The sequence below is a fragment of the Hyposmocoma kahamanoa genome, unplaced genomic scaffold (assembly GCF_003589595.1).
Source record: "Hyposmocoma kahamanoa isolate Upper Pololo Valley unplaced genomic scaffold, ASM358959v1 93, whole genome shotgun sequence".
NCBI classification, from domain to species: domain Eukaryota; kingdom Metazoa; phylum Arthropoda; class Insecta; order Lepidoptera; family Cosmopterigidae; genus Hyposmocoma; species Hyposmocoma kahamanoa.
In genome coordinates this window covers 2,922,091-2,934,969 of record NW_020654810.1, presented here as the reverse complement: position 1 = coordinate 2,934,969, position 12,879 = coordinate 2,922,091, and the positions used below count along the sequence as shown (strand labels likewise).

The following is a 12,879-nucleotide window of genomic DNA, read 5'->3' as shown; positions in this document are numbered from 1 at the left end:
AACCGTTGCGATTGCGGAACGGACCGCGAAGTTAGTGGGAGTTAATTGCAAGTCGCGCCGTTAATAGATAACTCACCCCGCGTGCGCCTGCACCATATTGCGCGTGAACCGACCGCCAAAGTGCGCGGGCGACGACAGCCGCCAAGCGCGCAGGTGATCGCGTTCTGCGCGGTTCAACTAGTACCCCACCGAGGCAACCGCGAGCAACCGTCACCTCTACAGGCGTAAAACGCGCCGTAAAATGTGCTACTAATTTTACATACTCAACTATTACACTGTATAGATGCTGCGGTCCCGCGACAGACGCGGGTGAAAACCGCTCCGTGAGTTCTTAGTGTAACGATAAATGTGTTTCAGCGCCATCTAACGTGTAATAGTTAGCTATTATATACTAGTAGCATTTTTACTAAAACGCCACCTGATGGTGAATGGCTGAACCAGGATGAAAAAACTACTGAAATATTGTAATATAACTCTTATTCAAGTGACTCTAAGTTTAATTTTGTTAAATTTTACAATTGTTTTACGTCGTTTTCACGTTTTAAGCCCTACCCAATTAAAATCTTTAAGTTATGGTAGTAGATAATAGAGCGTAAAGTTTGAATTGCACACAAGCTAAAAAGTGGCGACATCGGCACCCGATCTTACACAGCGTCATTACATATCTCCCCTTTTTTTCTATATTTATGGGCTACACCGACAAAAGCCTAGCTTCTTAAATAGAATAATGATGATAATCTACTAATCTTTATATAGCAAATTGCCATTATAATCAGACAGTGTCTTAACACTTCCGCTTCCGCGGCATTAACTTGACGAAAAACTCATGATTAGAGACCACGTACTGGTTCGAAACATGTCAAGTAAAAATTCGCATACGCTCATTGACCCGCAGTAGGGAAACCCTGTGCCATGAACACGCATAGATAACCACAAATTACACCCAAACTCACGAGAGGAATAAATATTGGCCATACAAATATGTCTCCCGGTCCGGGAATCGAACCTGGAACTCTGGCGTGGCAGTCCATCATGGTAACCGTTCGGTCACGGTGGCAGTTCGAATTAAATACGTAGTTATTCGTTAGTTTACTTAATAGATCGATTAAACGCTAAATACTACTAACTACATGTACCTATCCCTCAGTACCCTTGAGGAGACTAGTTCCCGACAGTGGGACACGCAATTGGGGTATGACCAACGTAAAGATGATGTACACATTGTACAACTCATGTTCACCCATCGACACACCCCGGACACTCCATACAATGGTCGAAAATTATTTACCTACTACTACTACATACAGGAAGGCGCTATCTAAACACGCGCAAATGTGTGCGTGAACTGGCAGGGTTACCTATCACTTTCTCGCACTATTACGTTACGTGGTCAGAGTGGCAACATACCGAAAATTTTATTTATTTATTAGATTTGCCAACAGAAATTATAACAACAGAAACTATAAAGAGCAATAAATTCTAACGCGAATATGTTGTCTATGATTCTATTAATAGAATCCTAATAATTATAAATATCTATTAGGTATTTATATCGATATATTATTATATTTTTCAATAATTCACTAATCGGAGTAATATTGAAGATTTATTGAAAAAATATATTAAAGACGCTTAAAATGTTATATTTCGGACTTGTACTTTTAAGTAAGGTGACCAGGGTATTAGAAATTGCTTGTCCAAGTTTAGTTCATAATTAGATATATTCACTACATACGTAATATATAAATATTACAATTCTGAATGATGTTGCAGACAGAATAGACTTGTTCTCATGCACTCTGTGTGAATTTACAAGAATGACCCTGTATGTTATATGTTATTTGTAATGTATTAAGTTGATATTTGTGATTTCTTTGTTTTAGTATATGTTTAGTGTAATGTAGTTATTATATAAGTATATACGTTTGAATATGTACACTGCCGCATTGGTGTTTATTACTGTAATGGTAGGTGTAAAGTTGCAAGTAAATAAATAAATAAATAAATAAATAAAAAAATATTGGCAATACGAATAGAAAATTCGCGAAATCATGGCGTCTGATTATATTTCTATAATAAACCTGTATTTTTTATACATACACATATTATTCTGCAGTAAATAAATGAAGAAAACAATAACCGAATGATTCTCAGACATAAGTTTTTTTTGCTCACTTCGTTTCATCTTTCGGAAAATGATGATAAACAGCCGTACACGGCACAATTCACGACCATTATAAATAGTAACGTAAAATGATGTTTTATATTAACGTACAAGTTTCGTAATGAATAAATGAAAACTATATTCAAATATCAAAGCCGTCTACGCACGAAAACGGCTCGCCGGCAACCTTGTTGTTATTCAGTCAATGTGACCGGCAATGTGCGGGGCGTGGTGCGGTATCTAAAACTAGGGAGGGGCGGAGAGTGTCCGTTCTCTTATTCTTTATTCTCTGCCGTCGATATCTTTACAATAAAAGAAAATTGTTTTTATGAATCACTTTCTGTATCAAATCAACTGACATGATTGGTAAAATAATGACTACCTAACTAGTTTATTTCTTCGTTTAAACCATGTATTTAGATATGTGTTAAATTTGAATTACCTAACGTAAAATCGACTAGTCCAAGCATAGAAATAAACGGATAATAGTTAGACCTTGTTAATAAAGCAGTCTTCTTGGGAGTGACCTTAGATAGTAAACTTCAATGGTTTTCACATATATCATCTCTGGCCAGCAGATTAAGCAGCTGCATACGCAGTCCGCAGAATACGTGAGCTTACCGATGTTAGTACTGTAGACTAGTTTACTTTAGTTACTTCCATAGTATAATGTCCTACGGGATTCTCATGTGGGGTAAAGCGGCAGATATTCAAACCATATTCGTATTGCAAAAACGAGCGATTCGTTCTGTGTACCGTCTAGGCTCTCGGGTTTCTCTCAGAGAAAAGTTTAAGGAGACTGGTATCATGACTGTGGCATCACAGTACATTTACTCAAATATTTTATATGCCCGTAAAAATATACATAATTTCAATAAGAAAGACTCATGGTACCACGATTTCGTTTAACCAAGATAAACAACTCTTTTATGGGGAACTGTATACGTTTTTACAATAAGATTCCGGAGCATATATTAAGTTTACCATTTTCTAAGTTTAAAAAGTACATTAAAAATATTTTGATCGAAAAGTCATATTACAAAATTGAAGACTACGTGTTAGATAAAGATGTATGGAAAGACGACATGGCTCCAGAATCCACACAAATTTGATTCAAAGTGTATTCCATAGCATTTAAGTTTATTTGAAAAGAGCAATCCCTAGAGTTTCTTGCTCGTTCTTCTCAGGGAGGTCAGCGTAGTGAACGAGCAGTAGCTTAAATCTGACGTTTTCAAGTGTAAATTTATTTTACCTATGGAACAAATAATCTTTGACTTTGACTTATATTCGAAGTACGGTTACGGTTTGAATGACCCCCGGCTTATCTTTAAATGACGGTCAAAATGACCCCCAATCTCAGTCTCTAGATGCACCACTGACGGCGGTCAGTTTAACTACAGGCAGTAAAACTGTTGCGCCAAGTGCGCGGGCGCAAAAATTATCGATAGCGGTTCCGTAGTCACAATCTGTGACGGAATGACCGCCTGTCACGACACGGTGCAAAATATAAACTGTAGAGATTGGAAGTAGAGCAAAACTACTTTATATTGACGTTAACTACAGTTCTGCTCGGTGCACATCTTCCCGATGAGTTTTGTGATTTCATTTGATTTTTGGTTTCTTTCCGATTCCTTGTCCCCCCATGCTCAGTCCCGATTCCTTGAGCCTCTAGGTTCCATTCAGATTCCTTGTGGTGCCAAGTTTGTTTCCGTTTCTTTGTTATCCCAAGTTCAGTCCAGATTTCTTGTGGTCTCAGGTTGCTTCCCGATTAAAAAGCAAATGACTGGTATTCCTTATTGATGTTCATTATTTCCATACGGTCTTCTCTGGCCTTGTCCCCACTTTAACTTGTTAATTAGAAGATCTTAAACTGACGTACACCACAATAGGAAGTATCGTAAAGGCACTTTAGGATCGAAGATTTTCTGACCGTATAGCCTTTCACATGCACCACAAACAAAACAGACGTGCATTTCCTACCTGCGGCTTTGTTTGCATTACTACTATATTGCGGTGATACCTCGCTTTTTGCCCATCGAGTAGCGGGCCACCATTGCCGCCGCCGCAGGGTGCGCCCGCGCTGCAACGGATCGCGGTTACATTTACGCAGATTGCCTATTTTGCTACTATTGTTTTGGTTTATTATAGGTTTCTACCTAGATCATTCCCGTAAACTACTACCACAGATCTTTCCAGGTATGTCGTGTTAAGCGACTAAGGATTGGACCAGGCAGTCGGCAACCATATATCATATAATAAGATTTATATGTTTTTCGTGAAATTAATAAATTATTATCGTTTGCAGGCGTTGAAACATTTCTTAGTTTCAACGCGGGTACAGATAGCACAATCATGATCGGAACATATTATTCAAAGTCATTATTGTCGTCAAATAACAGAAGCATCAACAGTTTAATTAGGCGGTTCCAGTCAGTACAACCTGAGATACCTCCTTTAACATGTTTGGCGTACCGTTTATTGGTTTTTTTTCAGTGTCATTATGGCAATAAAGAATTTTGTGTTTGTATTTCATTAGTTTGACATGTTCTGACTATATAATTAAGCATGTCGTATATAGTAACTTTAGCTATTAAATGCGTTTTAACGGGTCTATAAATTTTGTTTCGCTCGTTTCTATCTTTATTACTTTTGTAAGTAGGATCCTATTTAATCGTACACCCAAAAGGAGTACATACAGTATATTATAATAAGTTGCACATAAGTGTGTTAGTTCCTGTACGGGCACAGGTATAATGATACACGGACGCGTGGCGATGCGTCCTACATACGTTGCTTGACTGCTTCACTGACACGCCTACAGTAGGAAGACCAGGGCTTAATTTTTTTTTACAATATCAAGTAACGGTACGAACAATTCGTGCGCCTGTTGGTAAGCGATACGCTTATCCAGAACAGTTGCTGTGCCACTCAGAGCTTCAAAACACAAAGATCGGATGAGACATACTCGTAAATTGACAAGTCCACTTGGGACTATAATTTCAACAATTTTTCAAAAGCTTTTCAGATTTCGATGGCTTCTCGTACCAAACTTTTAAAATTTATAGTTTTATAGCACAATTTGTTACGCAATGCTCAAAAGCGTTCAAACACCCGTCAATTTCAATCAATAAATCTGACATTTGCACTTTCAGCCACTAGCATTCTAAACCTCTTATTTCAACTACTACTCGACAAAGTTAAACATACACTTGAAAATGGCTTGGAACTAAAGTTTTAGCCATGGGCGAAAATTGGAACAGTGAGTTTCTGAACTACTAATGTAACTTGGTATTTTAAGAACATATCGTTTAGCTAATGGAGGGCTTCAATTTCAAAGCAACTTAGGGCTAGAATAATCTGATTAGATGGTATAGATGCAAAGTGTTCAGTTGCAAAATTATTTTCCGCGTAATGCTGGGTAAAAGGCAAAATACAGCCCTCCATTCTGCGTTTCCAGCCCGGTATAGCCATCAATACTACTGTTGAAGAATTGTTTATAAGACATCATTGTTGACATTTTGAGTAATAAAGTATTAGTAAGTTGTTTAAATAAAAAGCTTAGTAGGTAGCCTTTTGGTTTGACCTACCGCCTCTCAAGCAGAATCCGTGGCTTCGAATCCGGGCTCACATTTCTGAGTTTTCGGAGTTTAATTATGTAATTTGAAATTTACTATTAGATTTTCAGTGAAGGAAAGCATCGTGATAAAACCTGCACTTCGAAAAATGTGTAGTCCCCCAATCCACACTGGGCCAGCGTGACGGACCAGGGCCTAAATCCACAGTGCCCAGCAATGTGACGTATTAAATGGGTTCATGATGATGATGTTTAAATGGCAATACTGATAAGGATGAGTAGAACTTCAATATGGCATTATGATCATTTGTTTATGGTCGACAGTGCCGGATTCCCGGTCTCTCCTAGATTCTTCTTCTTATCGTGTCGATACTTCTCTTATTTTAGGATTATATTGAATTAAATAGTGTTGACATCTTAACTTCCCTATTCGTGGTCTAGTAGAGATCTTTCCTTGTACAAATATTACACGATGGATAGATAGATGGTACATAGATGGTACAAGAGACACACAAACAAGTGCTGCTTGGACCGTGCTGTGGCACCGCAGTCACATCTGGTTACACTAGCGTTCCTGAACCCCCATCCATGCATTTTATCTCTACAGTGTTGCATATTGTTCGCCGACAACCAGACAACCTTGACAAACTGGCTGTGGTAGGTAAGGCGGAAGGAAAGACACGCCGCAGTCGATTTCCGTCACAGTGACCAAGTGACCGCCCTGAACAATGGAAGAAAATCGTCCATAAAGTCTCGAAAACCTTTCGTGGACACGACCTTCAGTTGAAGTGAAGTTAACAACTAAGAAGACCACTGCAGTGACCCGTAGTTTCCAGTCTCATTCAGCTATGGTTCATAACTTTAACAATTCGTCTACTCATCTCCCTCGTCCCACGTTTCTGTTACCACTTCTTGGTGAACATTCGGTTGTCATTTTACTACACCTGTCGTCAACAGGCCTCGCAACATGTCCTGTCCAACTCCATTGTAGCTGATATCTTCAAAGAAGATCAGCAACAGTGAGATTGCTTTGTGATCGCTGTTTCGCCGATTTAGAAGTCCAATAATGACCAATGTATTTTAGAGAGGCGTGTGGGATGCAGTCAACTATTGTGACCTGATGTGGCAATACTGATTTTAAAACTTTCGTAAAGAATGGAAGACAACGATTACGGGTATTAGCCGGTGGTAACCTGTAATAGATATCCTTATTTCATCTTCCATTGAAGATTTTATTACTATTAGGATGGCACATCACTGCGACCATAACTGATCTATTGTAATTGAAGGGCTTTGCACGGTATACAACCTATCAAGTTCTCTGCTTTAACTTCAATAATCGCCTTCACTGTCTGTAATCTAGTCTATTTAGGTTATCATCGATCTTCCCCGTCTAATGTCCTAATTTGAACTGAAACATGGTAACCCCACCGACGCTTTACGACTTGCAAATCCAGTGACACGGCGCGACACCGCAATCTGTATCACGAAGCTAATCTGCGAAACGCGGACAGTGTTGCCCGCTAATGCATCACCCGAGAAATGGGGACTATACCCAATTATAGGGTGCAGCGGTCATGAGCCGCGGTTTGACCAACTAAGCTCAACCGGGCTTGCTTATTAATTCGTAGAATGTAAATTGGTATTTATCTTGGAGACACTAAATGGAGAAAGGATGGAATTTTCTTAAAACCTGTTTGATATAGGACTACTTTGAAGAATAGCTATAACGCTCCCTACTGCAACAAAAACGAAATTTGTTTCATTATTTATGGGTTTTTGTTTTAAAACAATTACTATATTATGTTCTTTCTTATTTTTACTTCATGACTAATGAATATTCATGACTAATGAATATTTAATTTGTTATATTATTCAAGAAAAATGCACATTTGTTGGACAGTCTCCAGTCATCGACTGCTGAGGTAGGCCTCCTTATTTGCACGCTATCACCTCTGGTCCTGAACTATTTGCATCCAGCTTTTTTCCGGTTACTTGCTTACATCGTCCGTCCGTCTAGCCTTCTGGCAGCAGATCTTCTAATGCCAGTCCTAGGTCACCATTTCGGCAGCCGGCTCCACCGGTCGCCGGTTCTACAGCTTATATAAAAAAATACAAAGTATTGATACAAAATACAAAAGATAGTTTATACAGATTTTATTGAAAATAAAGATTCCATGATTCTGTTCTATTATTTAACTTCTACGTTTCTCCGTGATTAATTTAATTGAGAAAGAAAAATAAAAAAAGAAAGTACGTTTAATTGCTCACCACAAATGACACCACAAAAGAAAAGAAACGAAGGTAAACAGAGGAAAAACAAAACAATCAAAATTTTCAAACGTAAAACATAAATATCTTTGTTATTTTAATTTAATTAATTAAGTAATAACTAACTAGCCGTAACTTACCTGGTCACATTGAACCCTAACTAGGAAGAGAGGGATCTCCTAGAACTAGCAATTATTTTGCTTAAAAGGAGTTCTCCAGCCAACTTAACGTAAACTTGGTTTTAAACGTAAATAATCACTTATTCTTTAAATAAAAAAATAATTACAAAACAAATTCAAAAATAAAATTATAACAACGAAAACCACCCCAGTGCAAACCGTTCGGCAACCAAGGACGTCCTGTACCAAAATATTACTTCCATACTTTCGTTAACTAGACATTGGAACGAATAAACTTCAACTTTGTAAACCTTAAACCTTTATTGCAGTTCACGCGTGCCTCCTACGCTTAGTAGAGTTCAAATCACTTATAACAACATCAGGTCTCAAGTTTATCTCAGAGAAAACCATCAAGTTTGAGTATCAAACCCTTATCATCAGCGTTAAGCAAAATTTATAACCAATACTCAATGCCATGAGCCTTTAAACTTTTACGAGCACCAATAGTGTGCGGAAGAATTTTCATAGCACATGTGCCCAAGCGTACACTATAGGTGTCATATAACTGGACTCCGTTCTAAACAGGGTGTTGTTAGATTTGAAAATGCTCTGAAATATGAATGTTTAACATTACTTCATCATCTGCCACCTTACCTATTTCTGTTCCGGTTTGGAAGGTTAAGGTTGCTGGGGAAATTACAGGCACATGAGTGACTGGCGCAGTGGGGTTGTCCCTCAAAATTTTTGCGATTTACAACTGATTAACAACTGCTATGGACCGTGTGTCGCTTACCACGGGGCGAACGATTGGTTCGTTCAGTCTCTTATTATCATTAAAGAATCATCAGGGTTTAGTTAGACAAAACTTCGCCACTATCAACAGTGGATTGAACGGGGGACTCCGGTTTTTGGTTATTTTATTATAAAATTGCACGTCATTTACATTTGCTCGGGCACTGAATAAGTCACCCTTATCACTGACAGTCCATTATGCGTCGCACTGCTAGGCTGCTAATTCACCTCTCTGGCACAATCCGGGTTGGGGGCTTTTCACTGTTAACAAGAAGTATTTCTACTAAACGTTGTACCATCACAAGACGGAACCCCGGTTCTCCTACTAGGTTATTGCCGGTCTTAACCTTGCTTAACCTAAACTAACTTAATGCTTAACCAAACCTTGTCACCCATTAGCCACTCACAGGTAATAAACTAGGGCAGTTAACAAAATCTGCAGAATTCTTAAAACTATTCATAACTTAGTGAAATTGTAATGTAAATTTTAAACATTGTGTATATAATACAAAGTTAGAAAAGCACTATGAAACATGCAAAAATTCATACAACAAGGAAGCAGTAAAAATAATTCCCGGTAGTGCAGTTCACGTACGGCCCTTGCGCATTTGGCTCCTATAACCCTGTCGCATAAACTCACAATCCGTCCGCACTGAGACATAGCTGCGAGTGCGCAGAGGGACGAGTTTGTTGGCAATTTAACAAACAATTTGAAAGTAGTCTATAAAAACTTTGTACGTTTGTATTATTGATACAAATATCGAACACAATACGATACACAATCGGAATTCGTAAGATCTGTGGGCCTGGAGCTCAGTTGGCTAAGAGGATTACATTGGAATGGATACAAATTTTGTATAACCATAGCATAATGAACTTCGTTAATTGTGTAGCGTACAAACTAGATACGAGCCAAAGAATAGATTGCGCGTCTTCCGGAGAATTCTCGCACAGTCTCGGAATTACCACAACGACCGTATCATGTCTATGTTACTTGTTCCGCGGCAATGTAAATTGAGCTTTATTAAACTTTAAATGTTCTTCTGATGTAATAGGTTTAAACGGGTTCCTTTTGCACACCACTTAAGTATTCTCATTTTCTTTCTTCGTCAGGGTTAGCTTCGGTTTCATAACTTTAGTCTTTTTCACGTTCTTAACCTAATACTCCTTACCTACTTCTACTAACTGCCTTTAGTGACTGTCCAGGACTAGCATTCATCTTTTCATGGTCAAACCATTATCGTATATCCTTTCTTATACCAGTCGCTAAATCATCTCGCGCTTCTAAAGTGGTACCAACGTCATCAAATTGTAAGAAAGGACTTACTGAATTTTGTGAACTGTAAACCGCCGAACGGTCCGTGGCGGCGTGACAAATCCGTAATGTGCCAACTATACCTGCCATCGACTGTTGACCTTCCACTTCTCCCTATTCTCATACTACAAACAGAACATAGAACGAACTTGTAGAGGGTATAACAGCTACAGATAGACTGGTCAGGAGTCGTCAGAGATGCAAGGCTAATTGTTTCTTGGTACGCGTGGGGATTTATGACGTCACGATTTAAGTTCCGCATTTCGATAGCTCGTATTTATTTTGTTTGGGCAAAGGGCATCGCTAAGAATTTAGTATTGTAGGATAGACTCGAACCATTCAATTCATATTATCAATGTCACAATATTACAATTTAAAATATAACGTCAATGGATAATATGATCGTCACTTAAACATACAATAATAGTCAATATAAAATAAAATGGCATGACTAAAAAAATATAAACTAACGCCAAATATTCTCAAAATACTCATCTGGCATCCTGGGTGTTGTTTGGACCACCGACGTCGTCGTGTGATTGTAACAGACCAAAGTGCATTTGGTACGGTGTCTTGTCGCGATTTAATATCCCCTATGTTTTATGCATTTTATACGGTATCTCACACAGTTGATACTTCTCTTGGTAATTACAGTAATGCTGTTTTATTACCTAGGGTACCTAAAAATCAGGTATTTCTGATGTACAGGAATTACACTATAAAATATAAACAGTTAAAGTTTAATTCATACATAAATTTAGTAAAGGACAAATGGGCAAAGTTAACACAAGAGTCTAAAGTAAACTTTACAATAAAATAACGACAGTAATAGATTCCCATATTTAACTAATATTCCAAAATGTACGACTGTCTATTTTCTTTAGGTAATTGTAGATTTATTTTTGATAATTTGTTAGATTTACATTTCAAAGGTACACACACACACACTCAACATAGCCCCGCACTAGGGAAACCCTGTGTCGCGGGTGCCATGGACACACACATAGACAACCACAAATTACACCCAAACTCACGAGAGAAATAATTGTAGGCCATACAACTATTTCTCCCGGCCCGGGAATCGAACCTGGGACCTCTGCGTTGCAGTCCGGCATGGTAACCGTTCGGCCACGGAGGCAGTTATTATATAGGTACAACGTAGTTAGTTAACTACAATTGAAATTGGCAAAGTATTACTGTGCTGATATTTGTCAGTTAAGTAGTGTATTTAACTATTTATAATGAACCACATTTCGAGATAAATTTTCGAAACGTGTTTACTGATTATTCGTATGCTTCTTCTTCTGTTTTACTCTCTATTCATATGTTCTTCTTCCTCTCTCTGGTTGCAAGCCTTTTCCATGACCTCCTTCCACATTTTCTTTACCTTTTATCTAGTCTGTGTAGTTGTCCTTGTTCATCCACTTTCAAGTACCTTCCCTCAATTTTGCCTTCTTTAACATTTTTAATAAAACTTTTTTTAAGTAATCGAGAGGCAATGAATTTTCTTCTACTGTATAAGAACATAAAGCTCCAATAGGTTCTTATGCTTTAATATAACACGCATAACTAACAGACGTAATGTACGGACAGCGGCATGTGTCCTTTTAAACTTAACATTAAAATTCAAATCTACATATGTCACTTACGATAACAATGGCTAAAGTTCAATGTGACCAAAGACTTGTTAAACATACATGGTTTTATAGTAATTTTGAAATGAACACAAGGTACTTAACTGAGTAATGTGATATCGACGTTTAAATATTTAACCAAGTAAGCAGAGTTAAGTGTAAACTTAGCAGCTCACTGAGCATAATCTCAAATTACGCACGCTTTCAGTAACAAGCTATGTAAATGTTATGAGGCGTAAACCGGCTCCCTATAAACACCTGAAATAGACAACGGTTAGGAATTTCTATTCAACTGCTACAAGACTTTATACTCGGCACGCAAGTAATTGGCTGTGCTGTATTGTTATTGATGCTCCTGGAAGAGATGCAGCAGATATCACAAAAGTTAAATCATACTATTTCATTTTACCTACTGTCTCCAAACTTCCTAACTAAACCTTTGATGGCATTGAACTCTGCGTCCCAAGGGTAGAAGCCCTATAAATGACACACCGTGCAAGCGAAGGAAACTGGAAATCTTATCTGATATCACACTTTCCAGAAAGATTTGAATGATGCATTTGATAACCACACACCCAAGAATTCACGCGCGAAGAATCATTTATTTATTTAGGGTACAAACAACTTCTATCTACTTTCATAGATTTCTCATAGATGGCGCTACGACTAAAAAGTCGTTGAAAAACCAAATACAAAGGCACGACAACAAGCACATAGAAAAATTCGTGAGGTCCGCTGGTTCGTTCCGTGGCGTCGGTTCGGATCGAAGGAATTTTTTCTGAGTATTCGATCTTTGTATTAATAATTATAACAAACTAGTGGAGTAATTTCACAAAAATAATTGAATGTCAATTCAAAAAAAATTTAAAACATCTATACTAGCCAACAGAAATCTATAGAAATACAACTATTACATTATAGAAACAAATTTACTTATTATTAAACAAAACGAACAAATTAGGTAACGAAAAGGTTCAATCGTTATTCCTAAATACCTGTTGTTATGATCC

At 37.9% G+C, this 12,879-nt stretch overlaps 1 protein-coding gene across 1 annotated transcript in view; it reads left to right on the top strand.

Moving 5' to 3' along the window:
* Positions 1–12,879, top strand: part of LOC113237176 (protein outspread) — a 474,205-nt gene that overhangs the window by 397,403 nt on the left and 63,923 nt on the right. The window lies entirely within an intron of this gene.